Genomic DNA, 22,148 nt, shown 5'->3' with positions numbered 1-22,148 from the left:
TTTGCATTCCCAATGACAGTGCGTTAGGGTTCCTTTTTCTCCACATCCTCGCCAACACCTGTTGTTTCCTATGTTTTTGATTTTAACCATTCTGACAGATGTGAGACGAAAAGCAAAGTAAATTAAATCTATAATGTGGGACTCCAGGGTAGCTCAGTAGGTTAAGTATCTGACTCCTGATATCAGCTCAGGTCTTGCTCTCAGGGTCTTGAGTTCAAGCCCCAAGCTGGGCTCCACACTGGGCATGGAGCCTACTTTAAAAAATACAACAAATCTATAATGTGATAACATTTTTTTTTACCTATCAGAGTAGCAAAGATCAAAGTAGATAACATATCTAATTTGTAAGAAGTGGAAAGAAGTACTGCCCAGATTGCTGATGGGAATGTAAATTGATTCCAATTCTTTAGAGCACAATTTGGAAATATCTATAAAAATTTTAACTATAACTGCCTTCTCTTTGGAGCATGGATATTCACTGCAACTTTTATAACAGCAAAAGTGCTAGATGCTTAGTTGTCAATCCCACAGCCATTTCTCCCTTCTTTCTCATTAATCAGAATTCACATTTTTGTTCAGGGTGGTAATGTACCCAACCCCAAGAGATGACTCATGATCAGTTGAAGCCAACGATGGCTATCATATTCCTTTTGCCAGGTAATCACTTTCCCAGACATGACCCCAGGGTCAGAGGCAGCAAGCAATATGACCCTCTCTGAAATGTAATAAGGAGACATCGCATATGGCAGTGCTACTCAAATTCACAGCACCAGCATCACATGGGAGTGCATTAGTGATACAAATTCCCAGGCCCCACTAAAAACCTACAGATTTCAGAATCTCTGTCAGTGGAATTTATATTTTAACAAGTTCCCTAGGTCAGTCTTACATACACTCCTGAAGTTCATGAAGCACTGTTTAGGAGACATCTGGGAATTATCTTCTCCCCATTTAAAATGACCGAGCCTTCCCATTAGAAAAATATTTTGCCCTCCATTTCCTGTTTTTGAATGCAGTTAGTTGTGCCACTTAGAATTAAGGCAGCCATCTTACAACCATGAGGCTACACTGAGGAAAATAGAGTTAAGGAGGGGGAAAACCTGGGTCTAATAAATATTACCAAGCTACCAAACTAGCCCTGAACCACCTATTTCCTTGTTTCTATTTACATGAGACAATTTAGAGTCTTTACTATTTAGGCAGCTGTTAGATATTGCTACTGTTATTTACAGTTGAATATATCTTGAGTGATAAACTATCTATCCATGGAAACTAATGGAGCTTAAATTCTAGTGGAAATAAAGTAATTTGTGTCATTTTTTAACAGCAGCATAGCATTGTTATATATTTACTATAATTTTATTTCTCTGTGATTCCCATTTGCCCACACAGCTTTAAGACAATCAGTACTAGTCTGAGACCACCAACAAGTTTTGGTTCCAATCTGCTACTTCATTCCAACCAGAACATAAGCTCCAGTCAGGCAGAAACTTTAATGCATTGCATCTCCAGCAGCTACAACAAAACCAAACATTTATGCAAGTATTTGATAAATATTTTTTAAATAAACAAATGAAAGAGGTCTTCCATAAAGACTGAGTAAGTTATATCTAAGCATAACTGTCTATTTTGGTTGTTTGCACAAGATTATCAGGTTGAGGATGCTACAAAGATTGGACACTTCCGCTAAGGAAGAGATAGGTGTGAGGAGGTTCTCACAGTCCCCTTCGACAACCCAATTAGTATTTGAAGTGTCTTTCAGCCATGTAACCTAGGAAAGAAGAGTAGCTGAAAGCCAGTTGGTTCCTAACCAATCCTCGCATTTCTTCTATTTTATCATAACTGCTAAGGATGATTTGAAAACCCTGAAGGCACGAAATAAAAATTCAGGAACTAATAATCAGTGGTTTAGGATACCCTAAAGATTTCAAAGCACATTTTCCAATATTACTTTAAATGAGCAATTAATCAAACCAGTTGCTAGTAACAGTCCTTAAACATCTTAAGTAGTAACAGTACTTAAACATCCTAACCCAGACATTTATCTAGAGTTGCAGATTTTTACCTAAATACAACCTCATCAGGGTTTGGGACTGCTTTACCGTTGGAAAGGTAAATTCTTCAATCAGATTTTTACTCCCATTGCCTCACTGAAACTATTCTTACCAAGATTACCAATAACTTCCACAGTGCTAAATCAAATGGTTATTTCTCAGCCCTCCTCTTAATTGTTTTGTATTTAATACAGTTGATAACACTTTCCTCATTTGGCTTCAGGATACCCTCTCATCTGTTTTTCTTCCTACTTTCCTGGCAGATGCTGTCTCCTTTGACTGTTCCTCCTCATCTTCCTCACTTCTAAAGACCTCTAACCTCTGGTCCACTCCAGAGTTAAGTTCTTCAACTTACTTCTATCTCTACTCATTCCCTTGGTGACCTCACCCAGCCTCCCGGCTTAAATATAATGTTTTTGTCAGTAACACCCAGTGGTACACCTCCAGCAGATCCTCCTAAATTCCAGATTTGTAAACCAGCTACCTATTCAACATCTCTACTAAGTCTACCAGGCATTATATGTCCAAAACTAAACTCCTGTTCTTGCCTTCCAAACTTGTTACTCTTTCAGTCTTTCCCATATGAATAAATGGTGTCCTTGCAGGAACTTAGAGCAAAAACCTTTGAATTGTCCTTAATTCCTTCCTTTCTTTCAGAACACACATCCAATCTATCAGCAAAACCAGCTTATTCTACTTGAAAAACATATCCAGAACCAGACCATGTGTCACCACATTCACTGCCGCCCCACAGTGCCAACTATCGTCTTCTCTCACTTGAATTACAGCAATAGCCTCCTAACTGGTGTTTCTGCCTCTGCCGTTGCCAAATCCACCACCAGCCTATTACCAGCACAGCAGCCAGAGGCATGATGTCAAAATGGAAATCAGATCACGTCATACCACTACCCAAAACCCTCTGAAGATTTCCTATTTCACTCAGCCTAAAAGCTAAAGCCCTACAAAGAACCAACAGCACCAGAAGCAACTGGGAGCTTGTGAGAAATGAACTCTACCCTGGGTGGCCCAGCCGTTAGGTGTCTGCCTTCAGCTCAGGTCATGATCCCAGGATCCTGGGATCGAGCCCTGCATCAGGCTCCCTGCTCGGCGGGAAGCCTGCTTCTCCCTCTCCCACTCCCCTTGCTTGTGTTCCCTCTCTCGTTATCTCTCTTGTCAAATAAATGAATAAAATCTTAAAAAAAAAAAAAAAAAGAAAAGAAAAGAAAAAGAAATGAACCCTACCCCAAACCTACAAAATTAGAATCTGAGTTTTAACAACCACCACCTACATAAACCATATGCACATTAAAGTTCGGAAAGTACTTCCCTGAGGCACCACAAGATAAGCACCTACCCTCCCTAATTCTTGCCATTTCCCAGGCAAGTTTTTGTCTCAGGACCTTTGCACTTGTCATCACTCATTTATCTGCATGGCTTACTCTCTCCACACCTTTCAAGCTTTCACTCAAATGTCACCTTCTCTGTGAGCCATCTATGACCACTCAGTATATGCCCTATTCTTTCCTGATTTTACTTTTCTCATTAGAACTTGTCATTATAAGATAATGATTTTTACTTTTTTATCTTGTTTACTCTATCTCACCACATAAAACATAAAATAACTTAAATGAGAGCAGAAATTTTTGTTTTCTTCCCCAGTGCACAGAACCTAGTTAGCCCTCAATAAATATTTTTAAATGCATAAAACAATAAACAAATGATATTTCTCTTCAAAACACTATCCAGATCTTGTAAAATAGTTCCTTATCATACAAACCGGTTTTCTTAGCAACACATTCAACAAATCCACTTTTTAAAATATACTGAGCACCTACCATGTAATTAGGCACTATAAACACTACTGTTCATCCATGATTAAGTATGGAAATGAAAAAATCTGATTCATAACAGGGCTGCACCATCAAAAAGTCTGCAGAAATAAAAACTGAGTCTTTGAGTAAAAAGAAGAAATATGCCTACAGCTCTCTGCAATGCAGTAACAAGCCTTTATACTTATAGTCTTCCACACAAAATCTCTCACCTGACCTTAATAATCCCATGAGGTTTGTGTAAAGCAAGTAATGATAAGCTCAATTTTGGAGATGAGAAAACAAACATATTGTAACTCAAAGCATGGCAGTAACAACGTCAGAACTGGGATTGAAGTCTGTCAGATTTTAGTTCAAAACTCTCCAATATCAGGGGCGCCTGGGTGGCTCAGTCAGTTAAGCATCTGCCTTCGGCTCAGGTCATGATCTTGGGGTCCTGAGATCGAGCCCTGCATCTGTCTCTCTCTCTTAAATAATTAAATAAAATATTTAAAAAAAAAATCTCCAATATCATACCTCCTCTTGCAAATGATACTGAACCAGACTACAAAAATCATACAGCTATATATTACCCTAAAGATACTAAGCTTTCCCAGTGTCTATGCAGAATGAGAGTAAATTCTGTTCATCAAAGTCACAAGCACAACTTGAGGCATAAGCATTCGAACAGCTCCCTGTTACCTGTAAGTTTAACCCAGAGTCCAGTGACATTCAGGAAGAATGTAAGAAATGAGCTGCTATATCCACACATCAAGAAAGTTCTTATTAAGTTACAACAATTGCTTAAAAAAAAAAAAGTGATGGGGCGCCTGGGTGGCACAGCGGTCAAGCGTCTGCCTTCGGCTCAGGGCGTGATCCCGGCATTCCGGGATCCAGCCCCACATCAGGCTCCTCCACTATGAGCCGCTTCCTCCTCTCCCATTCCCCCTGCTTGTGTTCCCTCTCTCACTGGCTGTCTCTATCTCTGTCGAATAAATAAATTAAAAAATCTTTAAAAAAAAAAAAAGTGATAATGGAAGAAAGGAAGATGGAACAAGTGAATGAATAAGAATGAAGTTCTAGTGAGAAAGTCAATGTTAAGTCATTATTGTCTATTGCTGAGTGCCTAACTGATGCAGTTTTACAATAGAAGAAAAAAGACATACCTCCTCAAAATCCCAGCACAACAACTTTCCTTTCTTTGCATAGATGAGGATGAACAGTTGTAATCCAAAATATTTCCCAGAAAGTTATTTTTTAAAAAGACACAGAAACAGAAGATCCATATGAAAAGAGATCCGGCCTGGAAGAATGGAGACTGTGTCTTCTAAATCTTGTGATCAAGAGCAGCTGTTCACCAAGTGTCAGCATCTGAAGGAAGTGCTAACTGTGGGTGTATCCTCGAGAGAGTAATACCTGCTGGGACGGGGAGCAAGAGGAGAAATACTACTAAATGCAAATGACTGGCTGGCAAACAATCACCAGTTGTCAGTCTGCAAAATTTTTTAAGTTGAAATTAGTAACATCAAAAGATCACATGGAGGTAGCACAAGTGGCCAAGCCCAGGTGGCACTGGGGTTATCAATGACAGCTGCAATCAAAGGTACACTTCAGCAGGTAATCCAGCTCTCTGATTAGTAATAAATAAGCAGTAGGGTAAAACAAAGTATAAAAATTTATTTCATGTTTTTTATTGCAAGATGATGCTCATATCATACAACCAAATACAGACAAATAATATTAGGTAGTCTGGCAAACAGACCAAGCACTCTGGTGCCTTACAAAACAAATATTATAAAACAGGTGTCTATGTCAGCAGATATCTACACCAAAAGGAAATATAAAGTAACATGCAAAAAAAACCATAGGTAGGCCTGGCAGAAAAACAAAGTCAATGTGGAAACCAAGAGACAAGGTTAATGTAACGCATATGGTGGTTTTGTAGACCCTTTAGATAGCTTACAGAATTAGGAATCTTTTATTCTGGTGACAAATTAAGACAGTATTTCTTGACACCTGCCATGTCACTGCATTTCTATTAAACTACAAATTATAGAATATATAGGAGACTGAAATGAAATACATTCAATGGGATTAAGAGCAGATAAGACAATGCAGAAGAAAAGATTTGTAAATGTAAAGACACAATAATAGAAACTATCCAAAATGAAACCCACAATTCAAGAAAACTGAGAAAAAAGGTTACAGCATCAGTGAGCTATGGGACAAACTCAAGGAGCCTAATAACATACGTGTAATTGGAATCCTGGCAGGGGGAAGATTTGAAAAAATATCCAAAAATTTTCTAAATTTGGTGAAAATGACAAACCTACAGATCCAAGGAGCTCAACAAACACCAAGCTCAAGAAATGAAGAAAGCTAAAACTCCACCAAGAAATAATTGAAATCAATTTCCTTAAATCCAGAAATAAGGAAAAAAAAAAACCTTAAAAAGCAGCCAGAGGAGATAGAGCCCCATGTCAGGCTTCATACTCAGCAGGGAGTCTGACTAAGGATTCTTTCTCCCTCTTCCTCTGCCTCTCCCCCTGCTCGCACACCCATATGCTTGCTCTCCCTCTCTAAAATAAACAAACAAATCTTTTTTTTTTTAAGATTTTATTTATTTATTTGACAGAGAGAGACAGCCAGCGAGAGAGGGAACACAAGCAGGGGAAGTGGGAGAGGAAGAAGCAGGCTCCCAGCAGAAGAGCCTGATGTGGGGCTCGATCCCAGAACTCTGGGATCATGCCCTGAGCCGAAGGCAGACACTTAATGACTGAGCCACCCAGGTGTCCCTAAACAAACAAATCTTAAAAAAAAAAAAAAAAGCAGCCAGAGGAATAGAGAATGAAGGAAAATATTTGCAAATCATGTATTTCATAAGTAATTAACATCCAGAATGTAGAAAGAATGCCTACAACTCAACAACCACAAAAAATGAACAACCCAATAGAAAAATGGACAAAGGACCTGAATAGACATTTGTCCAAAGAAGATATGTGAATGGCCAATTGTACATGAAGATGCTCAACATAACTAATTATTAAGAAAATGCAAATCAGGGGTGCCTGGGTGGCTGAGTCAGTTAAGCATCTACCTTTGGCTCAGGTCATGGTCTCAGGATCCTGGGATCAGGCCCTGTGTCGGGCTTCCTGCTCAGCAGGGAGTCTGCTTCTCTTCTGTTTCTGCTTCTCCCTCTGCCCCCTCCCCACCACTCATGCTCATCCTTGCGCGTGCTCTCTCTCCCTCGAATAAATAAAATCGTTTAAAAAAAAAAAAATGCAAATCAAAACCAGAATGAAATACCATCTCGTGCTCATTAGGATGGCTACTATTAAAAAAAAAACACAAAAAAAAAACCCCACAGAAAATAACAATATTGGCAAGAATGTGGAGAAATTAGACACCTGATGCACTGTTAGTGGGAATGTAAAACAAAGACACTGTGAAAAAAAGCACGGCAATTCCTCAAAATTTAAACATATAATTATCATATGATCCAGCAATTCCACTTCTGGATACATACCCAAAAGAACTAAAAGCAGGACTTCAAAGAGATATTTGTACACTCACGTTCAAAGCAGCTCTATTCACCATAGCTAAAACACAGAAACAACACAAATGCCCACTGACACAAAAATGGATAGCAAAATGTGGTCTATACATAAAATGGAATATCATTCAGCCTCAAAAAAGAATTCTGACACATATTACAACATGGATGAACCCTTATGACATTATGCTAAGTGAAGTAACCCAGTCACAAAAAGACAAATACTGTATGATTCCACTTGTATGAAGTACCTAAGTAGTCAAAATCACAGACAGAAAGTAAAATTGTGGTTACCAGGGGCTTGGGGAATGGGGAGTTGTTTTTTTAATAGGCACAGGTTCAGTTCTGCAAGAAGAAGAGTTCTCGAAAAAGATGGTTGTGATGGTTGCACAATGATATGACTATACTAAATACCACTGAACGGTACAATTAAAATGGTTAAGATGGTAAATTTTATGTTACGTGTATTTTACAGAATTTTTAAAAACTGAAAGAAAAATAAAAGGCAGCCAAAAGAAAACCACCACATATTATATACAGAGGCATAAAGAATGACAGTTGACTTCTCACTGGAAACAATGTGGACCAGAAGACACTGAAGCAACATCTTTAAAATACTTAAAGATACTAGAATTCTGTATCTAGTGAAAATAGCTTCTGTAAATCAAGGCAAATTAAAGACTTCTTTAGACATACAAAAGCTGAAAAAAATTCATCACCAGCAAAGCTGCACTACAAGAAATGTTAAAGAAGTCCTTCATTAAGAAGGAAACATAGCAGCAGAAACCTGGAACTACACAGGAAAATGCAGAGCACCAGAAGTAGTAAACAGAATATAGATACAGTATTTGACAAAGGCTTTTATTATAATGAGATAACAGATTCATCTACATTGTTAAAATATAGGGGAAAGGAGCACTAACAAAAATTTTCATAATACACCCATCTTCCAAAATGCTTGTCTTCAAAAAATAAAGTACCCTGATGAATAGGACTCATTTCCTAACACAACATCCCCGTAAAGAAAGTCCATATTATCTTTACCACAAAAATTGTCCCAAGGTATAAGTTATTGGTCCAATAATAGTGAATTTTTAGACAAGAAAAATTAAAATATTCTTGGTTCCAGCCCAGTGTTCTATTATTACACAAATACTTTTAAAGGGCTTGCCTACAGAGATGTTCTTGGGATAAAGTATATTGGTGGTTAATATATAATTTATCTATATTCTGTTGTCTCCAGGGAACCTCAAAGTCACTTAGAAGTAAGCTTATAAAGCCAAGAAAGAATGTTCCTTGCTTTCAAGAAGTATGAAAAACTACATTAGATTTCAATGAATTGGTCAAGCTACCCCAAATTAGCAAACAGAAGAACACTTTTGCCAAGTCTTCCTGAGGAAAATGAATTTATCAAAGCAAAGGTGTTGAAGCAATAACTGCAAAACAAAGCTTCAGGGTTAGGTGCTAAAATAGGAAAAAGAAAACACTAATATTTAATGCCATTTTACTATAGTCCAAACCTCAGAGGGAATGTGGTTAATAAGAATAAAACCTCTATAATATCACTGATGCCAAATAGATTACAGAATGAGAATCCTGCCTACTACCCCTCTGAACACATAATGTTAAAAATAATTCATACACTCAGATTCCTTTAGACCACAAACAGATCTTCTGATCCAACTCCACAATGAGAGACTACTTGCTACTAGGAAAGATAACTAAATGGTATATAACATAATTCAGAATGTTCCTCTAACAGAATTCTAGGGAAGGCTACCTACTGTTGCCCCATCTGGACCAAAATTCTTTACAAAGACAACAGGAAAATTATGTGATTTCACTATTCACTGATAAATACCATGCCAAGAGAAAACAGCATTCTTTCAGCACTTTACACCAAATAAGCCACTGGGTAATGTAACTTCCCTCTCAATATGAAAATAAAATTTATCAAAAGAAATACATTATCTACCCCAAAAAAACCTAAAACATGTTCAAACAAAAACCTTTCCATGGATGTTCACAGCAGCATTATTCATAATAGCCAAAAAGTGAAAACAACTCAAATGTCCATCAACTGATAAATGAATGAGGTATGTCCATACAATGGATTATTATTCATCCACAAAAAAGGAATTATGTTCTGAATATACTACAACATGGATGAATCTTAAAAACATTGTTAAACAAAAGCCAGAAACAAAAGACCATATGTTATATAATTCCACTTAAATGAAACGTACAAAATCGGCAAACCCATAGGGACAAAAATCAGTCTAGTGACTGCCAGAGGATGGGAAGAGGAACTGCTTAATTAATATGAAGTCTCTTTTTGGGTTGATGAAACTGTTCTGGAATTAGATAGTGGAGGTTGCACACCATAGTGAATGTACCTAAAAGCCTCTGAACTGTACATTTTAAATGGTTAAAATGATGAATTGTGGGGCACCTGGGTAGCACAGTCCTTAAGCGTCTGCCTTCGGCTCAGGGCATGATCCCGGCATTATGGGATCGAGCCCCACATCAGGCTCCTCCGCTGGAGGCCTGCTTCTTCCTCTCCCACTACCCCTGCTTGTGTTCCCTCTCTCGCTGGCTGTCTCTGTCAAATAAATAAATAAAATCTTTTAAAAAAAAATTGATGAATTGTGTTAAATGAATTTTATCTCAAGAGAAAAAATGCTTCCAGAGTGTTGGTTGTCTAGTACTTGTATCTCCCACTACTTAACAAAATGCTGTGTTCATTAAAAAAAATCATTCAAAAATACTTTTTAAAATTTAAAATATTGACATTCTGCAAAAGGCAAAACTACGGGGACAGTAAACAGATCAATAGCTGCCAGAGGCTGGTATCAAGGGAGTTAAATAGGTGAGGGACAAATTTTTTAGAGCAGTGAAACTACAGGACACCATAATGGTGAATATAAGATATTAAAAATTTGTCAAAACCCATTCTGTGTTAAAGCACAGAGAATAAGCTTTAACATATGCAAATTTTTAAATAATCCTTTAAGATGGAAAGGGATCTCGGCATAGAATGCAGAATGTGACAAAACAATCTAAATCTATCACAAATATGAAACAACCTCACAAAGCAGGTAGAGAAAGTGCTGACCAAGTAATGCTAGAAGTAAGTGGAGTCTATAAGACTAAGGGCAAAAGGAACTATGAATAAGCACTGCGTTCTAGCCGATAAAGTTTCCCACAGGTAAGCAGATTAACAATTCTGAAAGCATTTCAAATGTATACTGGAATTGAAGAAGTAAATGCACAGCGGAGCATAGGAGCCGGTTTCCGACTGAAGTGGATGGAGGAGGTTAGAACGATCCACGCGGTAAGTGAGAAATTAGAGTTGAAACCATCAGTATGAATTCATGTTCAGCTTAATATAGAGACAAATGATTACATATAGAGAGATTTACAGGTGTGTATATACACAGCTTAATTTATACACTTGTATCTCCTTGTTCTGTCGCTCATATGGCCTAGAAGTAACAATACTCAAGTAGCAACTAGCACATCTAGCACCCAAAATCTTAGTTTCTCGTACCATTTCCCAATAAAAGGACCTAGGGCTCCTTAGAAAAATGGCTATTAGACTGGAAAATGACATAAAAAATGAGCCTGGAGCATTTTATGTTGCCAGAAAGAAAGTGCTCATTCACACATAACCGTGGGAGTATGTCAAAGGGAAGGGATACAGAAGACAAGTGAAAAGAGCTCCCAAAGCCAAACCTCAAACAACCTGAGCAACAAAATTTATGTAGATACTCCACCCTTGAGGTGGAGAATAACTCATCAAGTCTAGGCTACACACAGTAACTTTCTTTCAGAGCATGGCACAGAAAGGGAAGAACAAAAGGGTAACTTAACAGTTGAGAAAACAAACACTACCACAAGCTGGGTGATCAAGGTTAACATCAACATCAGCAAGGGACACACTAGTATGTACTCTTGATTTGTGATGAGAATGACACTTTACCTCTGTGGTCTTTCCAAAATCACATTACATCAGTCTAACCATTAGAAAAGCATCACACAAGTACCAATTGAAGGACATACTACAAAAACAATCAATTATCTTTGAAACTGCCAAAGTCATTAAAAAACAAGAAAAATGAGAAATTGTAAGAACCAAGAGGAACTGAGAAGACATAACTATGAAATATAAAGTGGCGTCCTGAATGGGATCCTGGAACACAAAAAGGGACATTAATAGGAGATGCATGAGTAACCTAGTCAGTTAAGCATCCAACTCTTGGTTTCATCTCAGGTCATGATCGCAGGGTTGTGAGATCGAGCTCCACATCAGGCTCTGCCACTGAGCACAGAGTGTGCTTAGGCTTCTCTCTCTCCCTCTCCCTCCCCCCCCCCCCACTTGCTTGCTTGCTCTCTCTCAAAAAAAAAGGGGGGGGACATTAAGGGAAAAACTGTGGAACTCTCAGTATAGACTTAGTAATAATGAATCAATATTGGTTCATTACTCGTGACAAATATACCACACTAATATAAGATGTTAATAAGGGAAATTGGGTGTGGGATAGAGAGGAACTGCACTATCTTCACAATAATGCAGTAAATATAACACTGTTCTTAAAAAAAAAAGTTTATTTTAAAAGTTTGTGTTTTTGTTTTTGTTTTAATTGTAAACTACTGCATGCCTGAAATTTTACTCAGTGCATTAGGGTACAAAAGATACCTGAAACATGGTTTTGGCCCTTAAGAAGCACTGTCTCACTGTGAGGTAAGAAAAATGCTCATGAAACAAATATAAGAAAATATTAAATTGAGAAGTGTAGATAAAAGTATATTAGGAATATAGAGAAGGCCTAGAATTATGAGGGTAGACTTCATCAAGGAGATAAAAGTTGAGTTTTACCTTAAAACGTACTTCAGGGTATCAAAGTAAAAAAGAATAAATCGGTACACTCATAAGAACAAGCAAAGGGTGAAGAAACAAGACTAAAAGAAATTAAAGAAATGAAATTTAGCCCTGAAAAGTGAAGACTTAAATGGGAGACAACAGCAGTGTTCAAATACTTTAAGAGTCATGTGGCAGAAAAGAGTTACATCATACAGCCATTTAACTTACTAGCTGACCTCTGGTAAAATGTGACCAACACTCAAGGGCGTAGAGAGTGACAGCTGTTTGGTAAAGCCACAACAGGAAATGCCAATTTGGAAAGACAGGAAGCAGGTGGCCAAATTCTTCTCTGCAACTTTTCAAAGGACAGTATGCATATGAGCCCACTAAAGCAAAAATTTAAATCTAAATCTTGCAAACATTTATTGACGACTTACCATGTGCTTCCATACATATTATCTCATTTAATATCACAACACATTTATAAATGATTATCATTGTAACAAAGGCTTAAAGTAAAAATACAATAAAATTAGCCCTGCCAGGAAGCAAGAACACATTAAAATTCTCCACCATCCACCACTCTCTGATAGGGATTTGACAGCTGTTTTAAAGAGCACAATTGTTTAAGGCCTACATATCTACATAGTAATTTATTTCCTCCTGCTCCTTCCTTTAGTAATGCTCAGTGGCGCTCAGTTTGCAAAGTGCATAAGAATTATTCATCATTATATATACAAAAACATGCACACATATTTTTTAAGCATTTTAAGGGTTTTTTTTTTTTTTTTTTTTAAGTAGGCTCCACAACCAGCGTGGAGCCCAACACCAGCCAGGCTTAAACTCACAACCCTGAGATCAAGACCTGAGCTGAGTTCAAGAGTCAAGCCAGCAAGGCACCCCACAATTTAAAGGATTTTCAAGTATAGTTTTCATTTTATATGATTTTTGTTTCAAGTGCTGACTTTAGTTAGAACTGAATCCTGGGAATGAAGTGCAACCCCACTGCAGCATCAGGGAAAAAAGGAAGAAAGGGTGAATCCTATTACAACATGAAGAACATTCTAACAATTAGAGCTATCTAAAATTGGCATAGGCTACCTCAAAGTAATGAATTTACTGTCATCAAAGGTTTCAAAGAGAAGCTGAAAAATCACTAAGCACACTTTACAAGAAAGAAATTGGGTAGGAAGTTAAGATCCCTTCCAAGTCTTAGATTCTATTATGGGTAGACTTTTAAAACCTGACAGGAAGAGGGTAACCTACTTAAGAACAAAATGAAAAAAAGACAAAGCCAAGAATGACATGGTATGTAAGGTTCAATGCTGGGGAACATAGAAGCAGCTCATTTCCACCTGCAGACCTTTGTACTTGCTGTTTCATTTGCCAGCAAAGTTCCTCCATCTTTTAGATCACAACTCAAATATCTTCTCCTTAGTGAGGCCTCTCCACGACCCCCACCAGTCACTCACTGGTTACACCATCTTATTTTCCACATAGCTGATATCAAGAATCAGCAAACTTTTTCTATAAAGGGCCAGATTACAGCCTACAGGCCAAATCCAGCTTGTCCCATGCTTTAGTATGTCCAAAAAAAAAAAAAGAATAATAATATTTTGTGACATGGGAAAATGATATGAAATTCAAAAGTTTAATTAGAACATAGAAACACTTGTCTATGTACTACGTGTGGCTACTTTACACTAAACAACAGAGTAGCTGCAATAGAAACTGTATAGCCCATAAACCCTAAAATATTTACTTTTTGGTCTTCTACAAAAAAAGTTTGCTAATTGCTGATTTATGGCATTACCTGGAATTTCATGTTTGCTTGCTATCCTCATTCTCATACACACAGAAAAAAAGCTCAATAACAAGGACCTTGTCTATTTTGTTCCCCGCCATGGGGAATATTTCAGAAAAATTTCTGGAACAAAATTAAGGACTCAATAAATATTTGATGAATAAATAAATGAGTGATCCATAGATGTCATTCTGAGGAATTTAAACTTAAGCCCTCAGCCATTATAGGTTTTGTACACATATGACAGGCAGAAAAACTCTTGCACAAAAGGGGAAATATTCTAGTAGAGAGAAGTAGCAAACAGCTTAAAGAAATGGTGGTCACCAACTAGTCCAGGTCACTCAGTTTCTTCATCAAATCGTACAAGTTTTTTTGTGCTCATAAAAGATTCTCTCAACCACTGGAAGGTGTAACAACATTCTGTCAGCTGACTGCACTTCTATTTATCTTAAGATGCAAATACTCTGAGAAACCTAATTTCCTATACATAGTACACAGCACCTACACCATGCCAAATCTTAATGCTCATAATTATAACAGATCTGATCACGTGCTAATGAAATTTTAATATCTAAATTTTTCCTATGCTGATCAGCAATCTATTCTGTAAGCAACTGAAAACTCTTTAGAAATTAAAAGGTTACCGCCCACAGACCAGAAGCAGCTTTTTAATCCTCCTATACTAGCCAGAGAGTGGGTGTGTGATTTCAAAAAAAAAAAAAAATACAAGCCAACTCTGTTGGTAGAGGACGAGATATAGTTAAAATCCCACCTATAAGCATGGTTTGTTACAGGACACTCGTAAAACTACCACCTCCTCACAATTCCAGTCTCAGTGTTCTAATCTACAAATGGAGGAAAAAAACGTATCTAGCCCCTGGAAGAATCTTGTCCTTAACAAGTTTCATAAGGTTCTTTCCTCCAGGCTTTGCAATAATTTCTACACACAGGTACTTCAAAGACAAGGATTTGGTTTAACCAATCACTCCCAAAATTTAACATACTGGTCAGAACATATAAATGTATCAAAGTTTTATTCTAAAGCAGCTACCCTGCTTTTTAAGCCCTGAATTTTCTTTTTTTCTTTTTTTTTTAAGAATTAGCTAATTTAGGAATGCAGACCTTTCCTAGAGATGCTTATAAGTATGTAAGACTTACAGCAACCATTTTGGATTAGAGTGTGTGTTTTCATCTTCCTTTCCTCTGTGACAAGTCAGGATGAAAAGGCAGCCCACAAAAGCTCTGACTAGAATCTACCAACACTCATATATATGGTGTCACCAAAGAAAAGGGGGGAAAATAGCCAACAGCTCAAGTGGGCTGCTTCAAGAAACTCTGCTGCAGATTCACCTATCAATGTTGTTAAGGGATGAGCCAAACCAACAACTGGACCAACACTGCACACACCTTTGCTTAGAATGAAAAAAAGCAGTGGGTTGCAAGCTATAAACGGATCTCTGACCCTTTAGGGAAGGGGCAACTGAGCCCCCTTTTCCCTTCCTAAAAGGATTAATAAAAGGCACTCTTAGACCAAGCCCAGCCAGCCTAGACTCACAACCCACCTTGCGGCACCTATTTTCCCCCGTTCCCAGTACAACGGGCTCCTTCCTCCCCTCAAACGACAAGTTCAAAATAAAAACAAAAGGTGAAAAACTGGTTTCAGGTGGCAATGGCTGAGCCCTAGTGGCCAACTTCTGGGGACGCCAGGACGAGCGAGGGCTCGTAGGACCCCAGACCTCCACCACAGGCCCCGGCCCAACTCCTCACACGCCCCTCCCTTCATCGGCCTTGGAGGGGGGCGCGCTGTAAAGGGGGCGAAGAGTGGGGGTGGGGAGAGAAGCCCCAGGATCGAAATGACAGCGGAACAAGCTGGGAAGGAAAAAGGCCCGGCGGGATGCTGGAGGACGAGTCCTAGGCCCGGAGCTCCAGCCCTGAACGGGGGCGACCGAGGGTCCGAACCGCGCCAGGCCGCGAGCGGGAGGCCGGGCCAGCGTCGCCGGCGCCGCCTGGCCACGTTCCCCTCACGACTCTCCCCACCCGAGGAGGAGAGGCCGTGAGGGGCCGCGGCCGCCGCCAGCATCCGGGGCGGGGGCACTCACTCACCGGCGGGGAGGGGAGGAGCAGCCGGCGTTTCCGCCAGCGCCGTGGCTCGAGCTCAAGCGCCGGCTCCTGCCGCTGCGGCCGCCGCGCCCGGTCCATCCCCCCCAACCACCCCCCTCCCGGCCCTCCCCCCGCGCCGCCTCAGCCGCCGCAGCCGCCGCTGCAGCCGCCACTGCCGCCTCAGCCCCGGCGCGGGAGCGCGAACCCGCGCGAGGGGGCGAGAGCGCGCGCGCCCGCCGCCACCGCCCACAACCTCCGCCCCCAGCCGGCGGCGCACGCGTGAGGCGGCGGCGGGCGCGCGCACGCTTTCAGGGGGCGGGAACGGTCCCTGAAGGCGTGGCCCCGCCCACCCACGCGGTGCCTGGGCTGTAGATACGAACAGCTGCAGGTGATGCTATGCTGCTCCGGTTGGGCTCCTCCTGGCGCTACCGCCGGAAACCAAGGCCTCCAGTCTGGCCCCTTTTTCTGGGGAGCGAGTCCCGGGAACAACGCAGGTTTGAGCGCACTTCTGGCCGTTGTGCGGAGTCACACACCTGTTTTCCCCACCTTGCTCGAAAGACCTGCCTTCCTTCTCCGATCTAGCAGGTTTTCGTCCGCTGCTGCGAGAAGAACCGAGACTGTTACTATTTACCGCCCAGTATTACCACTGGGGGGACCACAAGCAGCCATCGGCCTATCTCTTTATTATCCCATTTTTCTAATTCAGTTATTCGTTCCTCGCTTACGTATTGAGGCTTCTTCCGTGTGATAGGCCCTGTTCCACTTGCTGGGAGTACGTTATGGAAATAAAGGCATCCCTAGCCTCATGAAGTTAAATCTGATGGAGAAGGACAACGTTAAAGGGAGAAACACACAACATTAAAACCTGTTATTAGTAAGATCTCTTCAGGGAGGTACATGGTGCTAAGAGAACTTGGGAGGGTGGGGTGGAGGTCTAGTCAAGGATATACCGACTGGAATCCAAAGGACGACTTGAAAGGAGTTCACAAGGTCCAACAGATGAGTGTTTGACGTGGCCAGGATGGCACGCTGAAAGACCACTGAATGTGGAGCTGAGTGTGGGAAAAGGCAGGCAATAATTGAGGTAAGGATTTGAGACTATAATTTGAGAATCTGGGGAAGCCAGTGAGGATTTTTCATTACTTCTATTTTTTTTTTAAAGATTTTATTTATTTATGTGACAGAGAGCCAGCGCCAGCGAGAGCGGGAACACAGCAGGGGAGTGGGAGAGGAAGAAGCAGGCTCCCAGTCCCAGAACGGCCGGGATCATGCCCTGAGCGGAAGGCAAACGCTTTACTACTGCGCTACCCAGACGCCCCTCATTACTTATATTTTTAAACCATCATTTCGATAGCAGTAGGAAGAGTGATCTGGAGGGGGCTCAGAGTTGGTACAGAGGGGCCAGTAAGGAGGCTGCTATTATGGTCAAGGCAAGGTAAACTGGTGGTGGTAAAGAAGAGCACTTAGGGACAGGACTTGATAGACTGGATGAAGAGTGAAGTCTTGGGAGGTGGCAAGTTTGACTTTTAGATTTGAGGTTGATGGGATGCATTAGTAGACTTTAGGAGCACTAGAGAAGGCCCCTGAGGAAACTAAAAATGGATTATAAACATGAAAGCTAAAACTATAAATTTGGGGGCTCCTGGGTGGTTCAGTCAGTTGAGCATCTAACTCTTAATTTCAGCACAAGTCTTGATCCTGGGGTATTGAGTTCAAGCCCCGCGGTTGGACTCCACACTGGGCATGGAGCCTACTTAAAATAAATAAATAGATAGATAAACTAAAGTAAATTTCTAGACGAAAACATGAAAAAAAACTTTAGTGATCTCAAGATAGGCAAAGATTTCTTAGGGCACAAAAAGAAATAGTTCATAAGTTGAACTTCATCAAAATTTAAAAATATTTATTCTTTGAAAGACACCATTAAGAAAATGAAAAGGCAAGCCACAGATGGGAGGGAGAATTCGCAATACAATATATCTGACAAAAGACTTGTATCCAGAATATATAAGGAACTTGAGTATTAAAAAGACAATAAATAAGCCAATAAAACAATGAGCACAGGTTTTAGTAAACACTTCACCAAAGAAAATAAAAATGGCCAATAAACAACAAAAAGATGCTCAACATCTTTAGTCATCTAGGGATTTGCTAATTAAAACTACCATGATCTACCACTACACTCTCATTAGAATAGCTAGAATTTAAAAGTCTGATGACCCAGTAATCCCACTCCTACACATCTCCTTAAATGTACTTAAGCTCCGAATAAAGACAATAACAAAGTCATACTTCCCCCTGATGTGATACAACGAACCTGCATACAACCGAAAACACATAACTTTCCCCAAAAGAGGATGCAAAGTCGTCAGGTGATGTTCCCTTTTTGCTTTTGACATCCTGTCTTAATACTGCAATATAAAGTTAACTATTATTAAGACATCTCCATTGTATAGTAGCAGTTAAATTTCTCCCTTGATAATCAGAATCAGTCACATGGCCAATACCGGAACTCCCTTCTTACATTAGTTTCAGGTGTAAAACATAGTGATTCGACAAGTCTATATACTATGCTATACTCACAAGTGTAGCTGTTATCTGTCACCGTACAACACTATTTCAATTCCATTGACTATATTCCCTATGTGGTACCTTTCATCTCTGTGATTTATTCATTTCATAACGGGAAGCCTGTACCTCCCACTCCCCTTCCCTCACTTTGCCCATCCCCCCAACACCCTTCCCTAAGGCAACCCAATTTATAGGTCTGTTCCTGCTTTTGTTTGTTAGTTTTTAATTTTTTTAGGTGCCACAGGAAAGTGAAATATATTTGTCTTTCTCTGTCTGACTTATTTCACTTAGCATAATAAGGAACTCCATTCTTTGCCTCTTGATTCAAAGGCATGAGATACCCAAAGTGACCAGGTGACAGTCTCAGCTAACAGTTCAAAAAAATTGTTATTGTGTCTTCTGGTGGAAGCATTCTTCCCTTTGGAGCCAAGACCTCCAAACCAGCAAAGCTTCTGGCCGTTTCTTTTTCCAGACAAAATGAGCAACCAGGTGCAGTGCTTGAAGTGCTGACAACTGGGAGGCTTTTCCTTGGCTATTGTTCTTCAAGACTCTCCCAGAAAGGAGCTGTAGTACAGCAGTCCGTTCTCACCCAGTGCCTGCATATGGTGCAGAACCTTTGTACACAGGCTGCAAACCAAAACTACGTTTTCTCTTCCCCAGTCAACTGGTCTTCGGGAATGCCCCCAATGGATTGTACCTGTGGGCTGGAAGAGAAAAGATAATGTAGTAAGAGTAGGGGCCACGGACATTTGGGCCCCTTTAGTGCCTATCCAAGCCCAGGCTCATATATATAACACTTCATTGATAATGGAGTATGGCCCTTTATGAACAACTTTATAGCCTGGTGCGTCAGATAACACCTAGTTCATGATAGGCAGCTCAGGTCACATGGAAACTTGATGGCCCATGATCAAGAATTCAGCCTCCACTAGGGCTCCGTAGCAAGCCAAAAGCTGTTTCTCAAAAGGAGGGCAGTTATCTGTAAGTGATAGCAGGGCTTTGCTTCAAAATCCTAAGGTTCTGCACTGTGATTCAGGGGACCTGCCACAGACTCTAAGCAGCGTCTCTATTGGCCCCTTGCAAAATAAGGCTCTGAGTTTGGTTTTCAGAAATCTTGGCCCTAAGGGTTTATTTCAAGGCAAATATGGAAGCTTTCAAGTCGTCTATGCATAAGCTGGGCTGGGGATTGAAGGCCTGAGCTCATCGTTTTCTTTCCCCATTTTCTTCAGTGCAGTTAGGAGCAACCAGCCAATCCCATTATATTCCTTAATATGACTAAAATATTCTAAGGTAGAAAATACATGGTCACTCAGGACCTTCCTTTCTGTAGGTATTTGACTAGGCATATCCAATGCTATGGACTACGAGTACCCCCTTTACTGCTGAAAATAGTCATTAGTGCCTTTAGATTTAAACCAGGTTAGAGAACCAATTCAGAAAACTCATTCTTGAGATTCTGTTCCTCCAGAACAACCTCCAGGACCAAAATACTTATGGTCAGGGTTCAGAGAAGCAGAATGAGTAGAAGATAAGAAATAAGGGATTTATTTGGAGAAACTGATTTATGCAGTTAGAGGTGGGGAAAAGGGCTGGTTAAGCAAATTTGAAATTCATAGGGCAGGCTGGCAGGAAGGAACTCTCAGGCAAGGGCTGAAACTGCTGTCCCAAGGCAATAGTTCTTCTTCAGGAGAAACTCAACTCTGTTTTTAAGGACTTTCCATGAATTGAATCAGGCCAAACCAGATTATCTAAGATACTCTCCCTTTCCTAAAGCCAACTGATTAAGGACTTTAGTCATATCTATAAAAATGCCCTCATAGCAACACTTTGATTACTGTCGAATAGTGTAAAATAACTGGAGACTACAGTACAACTAAGTGGACACCTTAAAAAGACACCTCAAAAATATAAGTATTTACCCAAGAAAAATGAAAACACATATATGAGAATGTATTTATAGCAGCTCTACTCAGTGTATCAAAACACTGGAAACAACTCAAATACCCACCAACAGGTGAATGGATGCACAAATTATGGTAAATCTATACTACTCAGTCATTAAAAGGACTGAACTAGAGGCACCTGGGTGGCTCAGTCGGTTAAGCATCTGCCTTTGGCTCAGGTCATGATCCCAGGGTCCTGGAATTGAGTCCTGCATCGGGCTCCCTGCTCAGCAAGAAGCCTGCTTCTCCCTCCCCCTCTGCCCCTCCTCCTTCCCCTCTGCTCATTCTCTCTCTCTCTCTCTCAATTAAATAAAATCTTTTTTTTTTTTTTTTTTTTTTTTTTTTTTAAAGATTTTATTTATTTGACAGAGATAGAGACAGCCAGCGAGAGAGGGAACACAAGCAGGGGGAGTGGGAGAGGAAGAAGCAGGCTCATAGCGGAGAAGCCTGACGTGGGGCTCGATCCCATAACGCCAGGATCACGCCCTGAGCCGAAGGCAGGCGCTTAACCGCTGTGCCACCCAGGCGCCCCTCAATTAAATAAAATCTTAAAAAAAAATAAGGAATGAACTACCAAAACACTCAACTATGTGGATGAATCTCAAAATCATTATACTGAGCAACAGAAGCTAAAAACAAAAGAATACATATTATATAGTTCCATATAAAATTCTAGAAAATGCAAACTAATCTACACTGACAGCATATCAATGATTGCCTGGGACAGGTATGGAAAGAGAGATGAGACGTAAGAGCACAAAGAAACTTTTGGAAGTGATGAGAAGGATCTGAATCTTGATTATGGCAGTGGTTTCATGGGTACGTACATATGTCAAAGCTCATCAAATTGTGCAGTTTATAAATAGGTGCAGTTTATTGTATGTATAATATGCCTTAATAAAATTGCTATTAAAAAGAATTCATGGGGCACCTAGGTGGTGCAGTCGGGACAGTGTCTAACTCTCGGTTTTAGCTCAGGTCATGATCTCAGGATCCTGAGATCGAGCCTAGGATCCAGCTCTGCACTCAGCATGGAGTCTACTTAGGACTCTTTCCCTCTATCTCTCTCTTTCTCTCTCTCTTTTTCTCTCAGATAAATAAATAAATCTTTAAAAAAAAATAAAGACTTCATTTAGGGGCACCTGGCTGGCTCAGTCAGTAGAGCACACAGCTCTTGATCTCAGGGTTGTAAATTCAAGCCCCATGTTGGGTGTAGGGATTACTTAAAAAATAAAAAATCTTAAAAAAAAAAAAAAAAGAATTCATTTGATGTAATTCATAGCAGAATAGAAACAGCAGAACAGAAGATTAGTGAACTGAAAGATAGACAACAGAAAGTATCCAGATTAAAGCACAGAAAGAGAAAAGAAGGGAAAACACTGAAAAGAACATTGGAGGTACATGGGACACAGTGAAAGGCAGCGCTCCAAAACAGGGACTGTATAAAATGG

At 40.2% G+C, this 22,148-nt stretch overlaps 1 protein-coding gene across 7 annotated transcripts in view; it reads right to left on the bottom strand.

Annotated features, from left to right (window-relative positions):
* The window catches only part of TMCC1 (transmembrane and coiled-coil domain family 1), a 232,653-nt gene extending 216,327 nt beyond the window's left edge, over positions 1–16,326 (bottom strand). For 2 of the 7 annotated variants that reach the window (XM_087866755.1, XM_087866751.1), the window contains exons 1-3: positions 16,187–16,326; positions 7,389–7,461; positions 5,029–5,281 (exon numbers count right to left, since the gene is read on the bottom strand). The gene's annotated coding sequence lies outside the window, so the exon portion shown is untranslated. Of the gene's footprint in view, positions 1–5,028; positions 5,282–7,388; positions 7,462–15,645; positions 16,163–16,186 lie in introns of those variants that run through there. The other 5 variants (XM_087866752.1, XM_087866754.1, XM_087866753.1 and 2 more) reach the window with 5 other exon arrangements.
* Positions 16,327–22,148: the final 5,822 nt, after the last annotated feature.

This window comes from Ursus americanus, chromosome 14 (assembly GCF_024610735.1).
Source record: "Ursus americanus isolate L20-20 chromosome 14, mUrsAme1.1.p, whole genome shotgun sequence".
Taxonomy (NCBI): Eukaryota; Metazoa; Chordata; class Mammalia; order Carnivora; family Ursidae; genus Ursus; species Ursus americanus.
This window is presented reverse-complemented; position numbering and strand designations above follow the sequence as displayed.